Raw genomic sequence first — 13,297 nt, forward strand, 5'->3', positions numbered from 1 at the left:
GCTCGTCACCACGACGCTTGTGCCAGGCTACGTGCACTTTAAGGTCATGTGAAGTGTCGAACGCCCGCTGGCAGAAGGTCACGAGACAGACCCAGGTGCCGTGGGTTCACTGACTGAGATGGCTGCCAGATGCACCACCTGTGCCCTCGACTGTACCAACTTGATGTGTTTTAATCCGCCTGGCGCTCCGCTCGTTGTTGTGAGCGTCGCTTCTCTGACCTGCCTTGTTGCTGGAGGGCGACTGCCTCCAGCTGTCCAGTAGCAGCGTCCTTCACGAGCCTCCTCCACCGAGGCCGATTTTGACGCCGCTGCTTTCAGTCATTGGCAAGTCCACTCGACTCCATATCCTCTCGTAGCACGCATCATTCCATCTCTTCTCTAACCCGTGCCGCGCCCGTTTCGCCCCCCCCCCGCCTACCCACCGCGGAAATAGAACAATGGGAATCAACGCGCGTGTAGGAGGAGGAAAGAGCCCGATGTGATTATGCGTTGCGAGACGTGTATTTAACTGTGTAATGTATGTTGACCTTCCTTACAACAGGACGTAGCCAACCGTGCGAATCGGAGGTGCGGATGAAGGACAACAAACGAGACACAAAGAGCAGTACGACGTAAATTAGTTTGTCAACCTAGATGATGATTTCAAAGTGCATAGCTCCAGTGGCTTCCGAATGTCGGGAAGAAGAGCGTTCCAGACGGCCGCAGAAGCGCATCTGAAATCGCGCGATGCGTTGACCGCCGCCTCTGTTCCATTGCCAGCATCAAAGCCGCTGTGAGGATGACCGGAGTTTGCGTGGAGATATAGCGACGGATCGGGGAGATGCCTTCATCCAGCAGTGAATAGAACATGGCTGATGATGACGATGAGGTCTATTAGGTGTCGGCTCTGTATAAATATCGAGTGCAGACGTACTATGCCAAGTATATGTGTTTGTTTTTAATATATTTCAAAAGATAGGTTTTTGGACAACGCGTTGCGTGAATTAATTCTCGTGCCGCCGTGCACGTGCATATTCATTGCTCTACTGTATATGTAAATACGTGTTATGTAATCGCCACTGACTACATTGTATAATGAGTATCCTGCCCTCTACCATGCATATATGTGCCGTGAATATGCATCGGATGCTCTGGGACGGGTTTTTTTTTTCGAATTGGAATAACTTTCGATTTTGTGTGTGTGTGTGCATTGCCACGTGATGCATTCAGAGTTAGGTGCCGTGCTAAAGGGGTTATCATGTTCCTACAAATGCAAGCGTGGGTTGTCTCTTTTAAATGGGTATCATTACTGGTCTGCACGGTTGGCGTTATCAGCTGGTCTGGGTCGATAATTGTCGATCACCATCATCATCATCATCGTTAAGCAATTATCAATTCACTGCTGGATGAAGGCCTCCACAAAGCCGTCACCATCTGTCACGGTTCTGCGACGTTAACGATTCACCTACGCACAAGCACACCAGATGATCGTGTCGCTTCCACGTCTGCAGTCCACGTCACCTGGAGCGTGTTCTTTCCCTCCTTTGTCTCGAGCCGTGAAATGTCCTGCCCAGTCGTGCCCCAAAACCCACCTCTTACTTTTCTCAAGTCAACAAATGACCTCTCTACAGCTCGCGTTTTTTTTCTCTCTCCAACGCGTGCGTTCCTTGGTCGACCAATGTGGTTCAAAGGACGCGGCTCTCGAGCGGCCTGGACGTCCGATAGATGGGTTGGGTTCGTTTCGAGACAAACGCGAACAAAATTAAAACAAATTCGCGCGATGCTCCCCGGCGAGTCACGTGCACGCGGTGATTGAGCCCAGATGATTGAGCGGTTAAATGCAATGCCGCTTTGTTGCAAATGTTCGCGGTTCGAGAACATTAACGCACGTCGTGGCGTCATTCGGAAAAATAAGGAGTTGGGCCACGTGTGCCCGCGTCACGGTCCAAATATGTTGCCACGTTTAAAAAGTTACCCGAAAATTACCAAATTTTGAGACCACGTGGCAATCATTTGTGCTCTACTGCGACACTACTGAAGACTGTGTGCGCGTGAATCAGCACCTTCGTGGCAGCCTTGCGCGTTAAACTATTTATAACTATTCTAAACTATATTTTTTTAGCAGGTAAGGCCTACTGAGCTTTAAAGTTTTTTTTCAGAAGCAACCTGGCCACAAATGACCGCTCAACGAAGTGGCTTATCGTCACGTGGACATTTATATCAGTCAAATTACTCTAAACGCGTGTTTCTAAATGTGGAGGGAAACCCCTGGGGACCTCGAAAAAAAATCGACGCGACCACATGGAGAGAGACACGCAAACTCAAAACATGCAGGCGTCACGGTCGGGATCGAACCCACGTCATCCTGTATACCGGGCGAGGTAGTTAACATCTCGCCACCATGGCGAATGGGCGTGTGAATGCCAAAATATCCTCACGAGTTGATTTGATGATGACAGCACAGGCGTGGGTAGAATGTCTGTCTCGTCTGTTGCCGTTACCCTTTGCAGAGCGCTGACACTCGGGGGTCAGACCTCGGTTCATGATGGTGATTCATGAACCGATATTTACATACAGATATGTTATCATCATCAGGAGCATCAGCAGCAGCCATGGCCAATCAACTGCTGGATGAAGGCTTCGCCAAGCCACCACAATTGTTTTTATATGTGGTCTTTATTTATGCAATTCACAAATGTTTTGAATAGGATTTCGCTCATTAAAATCCATCTATGTAGTTTATTAATGGGCAAGATTCAGATGAACGCCTTGCCATTGCGTAATGTATTTGTGATGAACCACGGTATTATAATCTAAACGGGTTGTCACTTCGCTGCTGGATGCAGACCTCCCTACGTGCGTGGCACATGGGAGTTCAGAATCAGAGTGCGTATTTACACTGGAGGAATCCGAGGAGCTATGAAGCTCTTTTTCACACATGTGGGTTGATTTACCATACTTCACGACGCTTTGCCAGTGCGCGTTGGTGAAGTGCGTGTGTGTGGGTTGGGAGGCTGTGCAAGGCTACTATTTTAGCTATGGCTGGGAATCGAACTCAGCTCAGTGGAGCACCGCTCTGCCGAGTATAGCGAGCAACGCAACACAGCACAGAAACTTGCGTTGGGCGTAGTGAAATAAACAAAGCAACGTTTGACCTTGGTCGTGTAGAGGTCAAAGCAAACGGCGACTTTTGTCTCGTTTGCCAGCTGACGGTGCAAGGGCGCTGCATTGAGAGCTAGGTGATACACCGAGCATCGATGTGCATGTGGATGTGATGAGCGCAGAGGCACACACAATGGAGCGTTATCTATTGTATGTCGAATCCCTGTGCACTGGTGGTGCATCAATGACGCCGAGGGTGCGACCGCCTTACGGGCCAGAGTGTAGCAAACGCATCCTCTCCGACAGAACGAAAGTGCTCATCAGACAATTGGGCTGGAGCAGCGGTGCAGTGGGATAGCACGTGCACTGCGCTATGAGCCCGCGACACCCGAGTCCGATCACAACGCTCCATCTCCGCGGTCGACGTGACCCCTGGCGCGTTCCCAAACACGCGAGCCACTTCCGATATTATTCATCACACGCACACGCCCGCTGAACTCCGAATATGCAATGAAATAAATCACTAACTCTTCAATGTGTACGTTGAGTTGCGATCAGACAGTGACGCGGCGTTTCGCGCACTGCGCGCACTGCGAGTTTGATTCAGTGGTGACTCATGGTTCAGATGATACTGCCCCCCCCCTCCTTCTCCTTCCCCACCTCGCCTCTCGCCCCCCTTTGCCCTCGACTCTTTATCAACCAGCACTGACCATCGTGATGATGTATGGTAAAGAAAATAATATAACCCATGTCGGGCGCTCGTAGGGAGGTCTTCGTTCAACGGTGGACCGACAAACGGCTTTAAAATAAATGACATTGCGTATGCTGGCCACTGAGGTGCATCGTTCGCGTCGTCTGTGTACAGCGTTCAAATGAACCATTGGGGTAATTCGTGCTCTCTTGATGACCCTTCGATAACCTTTTTTGTAACCAATCAATACACTATTGGCAATCGATACCATTGCATATCACGATATAATGGCCTTTGGCAATCCATTGCTATAGACCGAGGAAAGCTTCCCCACGCCATGTCGGCCATAGGGGTTATTCGTCCAAATGTATACCTACAGCTCACAACACAGCCCCGCAGCAGCCTATACAACCTTGTTGTAATAACAATTTAAACCTGTAACGTGCACAGTATTCACTCATTTGAAGAGAGAGAGAACGACTCAGAGGCGCGAAGAGGAACCACAGACGAGCAGGAAGACAGCCATGCCGTGAGCCAGTGTCAGAAATTTCCCAAGCTTTGCGGTCTTCTACATATGAAGGTGTTATCGGCCACTTAATTACTTTTCGATTTAAAGCTTTCGTGACTGCAGGGATTCATCTTCTTGGTTCTTTCGGTAAAGTCACGTAGAAGGGAAATAATAAAATAATAAAAATAAAACATAATAAAATAATTCTCACTTAATTACTGTTTACATGTGGGAGGAAATCAAAGCACCCTGAGATGGCCAACGCGTGCGAGGGAGAAACACTCTATCCCATACAGACGGGACACGTGGAGTCCACATTGTTGTTGTCAGCCAGGGAATTATGCATGGTGGTCGCCCCTCCAAACATTATCCAGGCTAACCACCGCTTAGCTTCCGGGATCTGACGAGATCGTACAGATTGCGGGTGAATATGGCCATAAGCTACGTGTGTAAATGTGTAGAGTAATACAGAGGGGGTGGGATGTACCGCTTAAGATATCACGCGCAATTCATTGTTAGCCGCGGACAGGATTCGAACCCAGGGAGTCTGATTATATATTGACAATCGTTGCCCAGACTTATATTTTAAACAAAACGCCATCAACAACAACTTCAAGATCTATTTTGTCACAGCGCCTTCTCGTGTGCTGTTATAAAAAATATCGAGGTGTGTGTGTGGTTGTTTGAAAGCAATAGAGAACACACGTTACACTGAAACGCGATGAAAATATTTACAGCTCCAAATGTGATCGGATCACCAGTCAGTGGAGCCAACCTTATTCTTATAAACAGGAATCGAATTTAATTTGGCAAATGCAATTGGTTTCGGACAGCACCGCCAATTCACCCCTTCTCCCCAACGTCTATATCTTTCCGTGCAATCTATCTCCCTCTCTTGTACGCGCGCACGCCTGTGTTATTGAGCTTGGGGTTGGCTGGTGAGCGCAGGGGGTTAGCACATCGCGCTATGAACGCGACGAATCTAAGTCATATTCCCTGTCGTGGCTAGCATCGGGTCTTCTTCCCATGGCTTGGCGCTTTGGATCGTATATAGCACGAGACGTTTTCTTCGCTGTTATCTCCTTGCAGCGGTCTCTGTCCGTCGCTGCGTCTTGCGAATGACGTTGCTTCCATCTCGTCCGCTGTTTGAACTATTTAGCTATTTGTATTTTGGCATGTAAGACCCACTGAGCTATACAGATCTTGTTCAGAAGCGGCCTGACCACAAATGATAGCCCAATTAAGTGGATTATCATGTAGAAATGTATAGCAGTCAATCCTCGAAGCGCATGTTTCTAAATATGGAGGGAGAAACCCGGAAGACCCGGAGAAAAATCCACGTTATGACGACGGTGAGAACATACAAACTCAAAATATACAGCAGGCGTCAGGGTCGGGATTAAACCCACGACCTCATGTATACCAGGCGAGGCAGTTAAAATCTCGCCACCGTGTTTGATGTGAGACATCCAGTGAGATCGTGGTCTTCCATCATTTGCAACGGGTCACCGCTCAACACCCTCATCAGTGGCGAATGATATCTAAACCGAGCCACAGTGATGGAGTATAGTTCAGCAGCAGTGGATACAATGACTAAACTATTATTACCAACAAGTACACGTCACGGCCAAGGAGTGGAACACCATCCGATAGGTGGACCACCGAGGAGATGGAGCGATTAAATCAGTTCGTGTGCAGCTGCTGGGTGGATTGTTCCATCGCAGGAGAGGTGACGACGGCTTGAGGAGGCTCTCATCCATCAGCGGATTGATAAAGGCTGTTGATGATGATGATGATGCATTTCCATACTTCACAGCGCGCCTTCAACACATCCGTGGCGATACAATTGGAGACACGACACGACGTGATTCAAGACATTGGCGCTTTCTCCTACGAAGCTGAAAATAGTTTCAAGTTGACGATTAGGCAGAGGGTGAGAGAACTTACGAGACCAGCACAGTCTCAGTTGCAAACGTAAACCCGCGTATGCCATCGCATTGCGGGGGTGAATAGTTAATCCAGAATTGCGTGACGGGTTTCATAGAGCACTGCCTTATGAGCACATGCTCATCATCGTTATATTCAGTCCACCACAATGAAGGCATGTATGTTGAGCTTCTTTCGCACCGTACGTAGCCAACCGTGCCAATCGGAGGTGCGGGAAACCATCGCCATCTCTCAGGGTCTTGCGATGCAAAAGCGGTGCATCCACAAAGCGCACGCGCGCGAGTTTGATGATTTGCGTGGTGCGGCAGACGTCCAATTGGCCGTGTTGTTCCCTCCTTCGGCTGCCAATCCGTCGTTCGTCTCAACCATTTTAGCACATGCAGGGCTGACATGAGTACTGTTGTTTCATATTTGCGACAAACAGTATTCTGTAGGAACGTGGCTATTCAAAGCAACATTTAAATAGGGCAATGCATTGATATCCATGACATGAACTATTTGGGATTTTTTTATATATTTAAATAACCATTACAAAAAAGCTTACTTCTTCCACATGCGCAATTAGAGGTCAGACATACAGTGTAAGCAAATCGAGGTTTGTCTTTTACAGGCACACTAGCACAGGAAATTTTTTATTTAAATATATATTTTACGGATTCACTTGCCACGGCAGCCTAGTTTAAGGCGGCTTAGCACAGCATTACGTAATCAGGCGCAGAGACACAGGGCACAAGCACGCAATGCCAACTGCCGCAAACAGTGCCGGGTATCACGTAGTGAGTGGGTGATGTGCGTGTGCGTCTGTGTGGAGCGGTGGGGGAGCGGTGGGGGAGCGGTTAGCGCGCTGCGCTATGAACCCGGCGACACGGGTTCGATTCCGGCTCACGGCCAACACCACAGTGACGATTATTTGAACCGGTCCTGGGCCTCCCCTAGGTCGACTCAACCTCAAATGAGTACCTGGTGCGGTGTGTAAACATCGCCACTGGGGAGACAAAGGCGGTCGGGCGTGGTGCTGGCCACCCACCCCCTCGTGTACTGTTGCGGCCTTCATAGGTGCTCGCTAACAGCACTTGCCCCTACAGTCTGCTAAGGCTATATGGGGGATCTTTGTCTTTGGAGCGGCCGGGCGTGGTGCTGGCCTCCCAACCCCCTCGTGCGTCGTGCCGGCCTTCAAAAGTGCTCGCTGACAAAGACCTGGGACTCCCCTAGGTCGACTCAGCCTCAATGAGCAGCTGATGCGGTGTGTAAACATCGCCACTGGGAAGACAGAAACTGCAAACAACACTTGCACAAATAGTCTGTTTTTAAAGGCTAGATAGAGGGGACGTTTTTCTTTGTATTTGTAATCAATAATTGATTACCATACAATGAAGCCAAACTAAACACAGTTGTCAATGGCACTGTCCGAAAATGCGGAAAATATCTATACATTAATAGGCGACGTTTCAGGCAATGGCCCTTCTACATAGCGGAGCCGTTGTTGACGAATGTGACGATTGTTTTATTAGCAGCGTAATTAATGAAGGTGGAGCGGTGGCTCAGTAGTTCGCGCACTGCCCTGTCAACCCGGTGACCGACGTTCGCTTCCCGGTCTGCCTCACATCAGTGAGGAGTAACATCTCAAATGCTCCAGACTCGCCCCACTTGAACCTGATCGACGGGCAGTGGTGGTGAAGGTCTCCACTGGATTGTTAAAATCCGTCTTCATGCGTACGGCTTAACGAATAGCAACGTTAAATATCTCGATCCACGTTTTAAAGGCACGTGCGACGGCTTCAGGTGAGGTTGAATGATCCATAGTAGAGGGTTTTTTTTGTGGGGGTCAGATCGCGTAAATATATAAACGTGTCGTTAAAACCCGCCACCACCCGTCAATCCTCTATAATTATGGATGATATTGGTCGCGAAAGCCTGCGTGGTAAACTGAGCTTGCATGGATTTGCTGCTCCTGCTATTGTTCTGCCTCCTGAGTTAGATCTCTGTGACTTTCGCGATGCGCCCCCGTGGTTTGGCCAGCGTCTCCTCCGCAAACCTCGCTCGATTTGCCCACGTTTTGAAGGTGGTGACCGGAATCAGGCAGTCCGTGGGGTGGGGGGGGGGGGTCGTAAGCACGTGGTCCTCCATTGTTCTTTTCGGTTGAAGGCTCCGGCCGACTGCCGTGGCTCAGTGGTTGGGAATACTTGGCCGCGCTGGTCAACGCGGGCTTGCTTTGGATGTGGCTCGTCACTGTCGCTAGCCGTGGCCGAATAATCGAATTGACAGATGAAGAAGGGATGTTCACCGTGCAGTGCGCACTGAATAGCCGCGCCACCGCTCCACGCCATACTTATTATAGGTCTGCGTGGAAATTCAGGGAGACAAAATGTGAATTTCGAAAGTGAAGACAGAACAAGACGACATAATCAATTGTATCGATGCATCTAAGAAAGTGGGAAATGTTAAGGTGTTTTTGCACATGTACCCATACGCATCAGTGTGCATGTATGTATACGTGCTGTGGGTATCTGATGTGTACCCATGGTACTTGGTGCGATGTGTACACAATCACTACTCGGGAGACGAAGGTGGGCGAGCGTGGTGCTCGTCACACCAGCCCTCGTGCGGCGTTCTGGCCTCAATAAGTGCTCGCTAACAGCACTTTCCCCAACAACCTTTATGGCTAACTCTTTGAACTATAGATAGTTTAACTTAGAATTTTTTAAGACAACCTATCCAAGTTTGTTTAAATGAGCGATGGGACAACTGCTATGGAATTAATCTAACCTATATAATTCATTTTTTGTCTGTCTGTCTATCTGTCTGTCTGTCCGTCCGTCTGCGTACGCTCCCTTGCGGGGGATGTAGCTCTCGGACCGTGGGGTTCGCCGAGATTAAATTTTGCAGGTGGGCACGCCCCCGGCCCCGCGGTAAACTTAGGCATTTCCGATTTTTTGTCTCTAAACTTTAAATCGGACCGATTATCGATTTAGTGCGATTTCTCTTTAATTAGTTATTTTAATCTTTATTTATTTATTTAATATCGCCGACCGGCGCGGACCACGGTGGTTGCCCCTGGCAACGGGTAGCAACAACTTCGCTGCGGGGTGGACGCCATTTTTAATTCCCGTAAAAAATATGCGCACGCATTAACACGCGACTCTGAGGTAAATTCATCAAAGTTTCACGTCCTCTTCACTCCCTCCCCCACCCCAATGTGTGCAATTACTATTATAGGGTCGGTAGATAATAAAATTATAGTGATTAGACAGTATTATTGTAGCGCGGGGAGGGGGGGTTAACGGCCCCAGTACCCAGCCTCAGCCGGTTGGGCAATCTAGGCGAGGCCGGAGGCTCTGCACGGTACTAGGCCTCGACACGCAAGTCTGTCAGGCGTCGACTTTGTGGTATAAACTCGATATACCCAGCGTTGCCCGGGGGAAAAATACATTTAAAATCTTCGGAAAACTTTAAAACATAACATCCCAATGAAAATACAACTGTGTAATTAAAACTCTAAACCCGACCGCGCCAAGAATCGATTCTCTGAATCGCTAAAAGGAATCGAAGGTTGTGGATTCATTTAGAATCGCCTTATTTCCGTTTAATATTAGTTGGTTATAGAGTTGATATAAACTGCTACGAATGGGAAATATCCGGCGTTGACCGGGGCTAAAATATAATTAAAAACTCCTGAAAACTTTAAAACATAACATAACAATGAAAATAAAACTCTGTAATTAAAAATGGAAACCTCCTATGCGCCAGGAATCGATTCTTTGAATCGCGCAAAGGAATCATCGAAGGTTGTAGATTCCTTTAGGATCGCCCTTAACATGTGGTGAGGGGGAGAGTGGTGAGGGGGAGAGTGGTGAGGGGGAGAGTGGTGAGGGGGAGAGTGGTGAGGGGGAGAGTGGTGAGGGGGAGAGTGGTGAGGGGTGAGGGTGAGGGTGAGTGAGTGGTGATTGGTGAGGGTGAGTGGGGAGGGTGAGTGGCGGTTGTTAGTGGTGATTAGTGAGGGGTGAGTGGTGAGGGTTAGTGGTGAGCATGAGTGGTGAGGGTGAGTGTTGAGTGTGAGTGGTGAGGGTGAGTGGTGATTGTTGAGGGTGTGATTGGTGAGGATGAGTGGTGAGTAGTGAGGGTGAGTGGTGAGGGTGAGTGGTGAGTGGTGAGGGTGAGTGGCGGTTGTGAGTGGTGATTAGTGAGGGGTGAGTGGTGAGGGTGAGCGTGAGTGGTTAGGGTGAGTGGTGAGGGTGAGCAGTGAGGGTGAGCAGTGAGGGTGAGTGGTGATTGGTGAGGGTGTGATTGGTGAGGATGAGTGGTGAGTGGTCAGGGTGAGTGGTGAGGGTGAGTGGTGAGCGGTGAGGGTGAGTGTTGAGAGTGAGTGGTGAGTGGTTAGGGTGAGTAGTGAGGGTGAGTGGTGAGCGTAAGTGGTGAGTGGTGAGCGTGACTGGTGAGGGAGAGTGGTGAGGGAGAGTGGTGAGGGAGAGTGGTGAGGGTGAGTGGTGAGGGTGAGTGGTGATTGGTGAGGGTGAGTGGGGAGGGTGAGTGGCGGTTGTTAGTGGTGATTAGTGAGGGGTGAGTGGTGAGGGTGAGCGTGAGTGGTGAGGTTGAGTGGTGAGCAGTGAGGGTGAGTGGTGATTGGTGAAGGTGTGATTGGTGAGGATGAGTGGTGAGGGTGAGTAGTGAGGGTGAGTGGTTGTTGTGAGGGTGAGTGGTTGTTGTGAGGGTGCGTGGTGAGGGTGAGTGGTAAGAGTGAGTGGTGAGGGTGAGTGACGGTTGTGAGAGGTGATTAGTGAGTGGTGAGGGTGAGTGGTGAGGGTTAGTGGTGAGGGTGAGTGGCGGTTGTGAGTGGTGATTAGTGAGGGGTGAGTGGTGAGGGTGAGCATGAGTGGTGAGGGTGAGTGGTGAGGGTGAGCGGTGAGGGTGAGCAGTGAGGGTGAGTGGTGATTGGTGAGGATGTGATTGGTGAGGATGAGTGGTGAGTGGTCAGGGTGAGTGGTGAGCGGTGAGGGTGAGTGTTGAGGGTGAGTGGTGAGTAGTGAGGGTGAGTGGTGAGCGTGACTGGTGAGTGGTGAGGGTGAGTGGTGAGGGAGAGTGGTGAGGGAAAGTGGTGAGGGTGAATGGTGAGGGTGAGTGGTTAGGGTGAATGGTGAGGGTGAGTGGTGAGGGTGAGTGGTGATTGGTGAGGGTGAGTGGTGAGGGTGAGTGGGGAGGGTGAGTGGTGAGGGTGAGTGGTGATTGGTGAGGATGAGTGGTGAGTGGTCAGGGTGTGTGGTGAGGGTGAGTGGTTGTTGTGAGGGTGAGTGGTGAGGATGAGTGGTGAGGGTGAGTGGCGGTTGTGAGTGGTGATGGGTGAGTGGTGAGCGGTGAGGGGTGAGTGGTGAGGGTGAGTGGTGAGGGTGAGTGGTGAGGGTTAGTGGTGAGGGTGAGTGGTGAGAGAGTGGTTAATTTTGAGGGTGAGTGGTGAGGTTGAGTGGTGAGGGTTAGTGGAGAGTGGTGAGTGGTGATTGGTCAGTGGTGATTGGTGAGGATGAATGGTGAGTAGTGAGGGTGAAGTTGAGTGGTGAGGGTGAGTGGTGGTTGTGACGGTGAGTGGTGAGGGTGAGTGGTGAGGGTGAGTGGTGAGGCTGAATGGTGAGGATGAATGGTGAGAGTGAGTGGTGAGTGGTGAGGGAAAGTGGTGAGTGAGAGTGGTGAGGGTTAGTGGTGAGAGTGAGTGGTGAGGGTGAGTGGTGATTGGTGAGTGGTGAGGGTGAGTGGTGAGGGTGAGTGGTGAGGGTGAGTGGTGAGGGAGATTGGTGAGGGAGGTTGGTGAGTGGTGAGTTGTGAGGGTGAATGGTGAATAGTGAGTGGGAGTGGTGAGTGGTGAGGATGAGTGGTGAGTGGTCAGGGTGAGTGGTGAGCGGTGAGGGTGAGTGTTGAGGGTGAGTGGTGAGTAGTGAGGGTGAGTGGTGAGCGTGACTGGTGAGTGGTGAGGGTGAGTGGTGAGGGAGAGTGGTGAGGGAAAGTGGTGAGGGTGAATGGTGAGGGTGAGTGGTTAGGGTGAATGGTGAGGGTGAGTGGTGAGGGTGAGTGGTGATTGGTGAGGGTGAGTGGTGAGGGTGAGTGGGGAGGGTGAGTGGCAGTTGTGAGTGGTGATTAGTGAGAGGTTAGTGGTGAGGGTGAGCGTGAGTGGTGAGGGTGAGGTTGAGTGGTGAGCGGTGAGGGTGAGCAGTGAGGGTGAGTGGTGATTGGTGAGGGTGCGATTGGTGAGGATGAGTAGTGAGGGTGAGTGGTTGTTGTGAGGGTGAGTGGTGAGGGTGAGTGATGAGGGTGAGTGGTAAGAGTGAGTGGTGAGGGTGAGTGACGGTTGTGAGAGGTGATTAGTGAGTGGTGAGGGTGAGTGGTGAGGGTTAGTGGTGAGCATGAGTGGTGAGGGTGAGTGTTGAGCGTGAGTGGTGAGTGGTGATTGTTGAGGGTGTGATTGGTGAGGATGAGTGGTCAGGGTGAGTGGTGAGGGTGAGTGGTGAGGGTGAGTGGTGAGAGGTGAGGGTGAGTGTTGAGGGTGAGTGGTGAGTAGTGAGGGTGAGTGGTGAGCGTGACTGGTGAGTGGTGAGGGAGAGTGGTGAGGGTGAATGGTGAGGGTGAGTGGTGAGGGTGAGTGGCAAGTGGTGAGGGTGAGTGGTGATTGGTGAGGGTGTGATTGGTGAGGATTAGTGGTGAGTGGTGAGGGTGAGTAGTGAGGGTGAGTGCTGAGCGGTGAGGGTGAGTGCTTGTTGTGAGGGTGAGTGGTGAGTGGTGAGAGTGAGTGGTGAGGGTGAGTTTTGAGGGTGAGTGGTGATTGTTGAGGGTGTGATTGGTGAGGATGAGTGGTGAGTAGTGAGGGTGAGTGGTGACGGTGAGTGGTGAGGGTGAGTGTTGAGGGTGAGTTGTGAGGGTGAGTGGCGGTTATGAGTGGTGATTAGTGAGGGGTGAGTGGTGAGCGTGAGTGGTGAGGGTGAGCAGTGCGGGTGAGTGGTGATTGGTGAGGGTGTGATTGGTGAGGATGAGTGGTGAGTGGTCAGGGTGAGTGGTGAGGGTGAGTGGTTGTTGTGAGGGTGAGTGGTGAG

The sequence above is a fragment of the Lampetra fluviatilis genome, chromosome 9 (assembly GCF_964198595.1).
Source record: "Lampetra fluviatilis chromosome 9, kcLamFluv1.1, whole genome shotgun sequence".
NCBI classification, from domain to species: Eukaryota; Metazoa; Chordata; class Hyperoartia; order Petromyzontiformes; family Petromyzontidae; genus Lampetra; species Lampetra fluviatilis.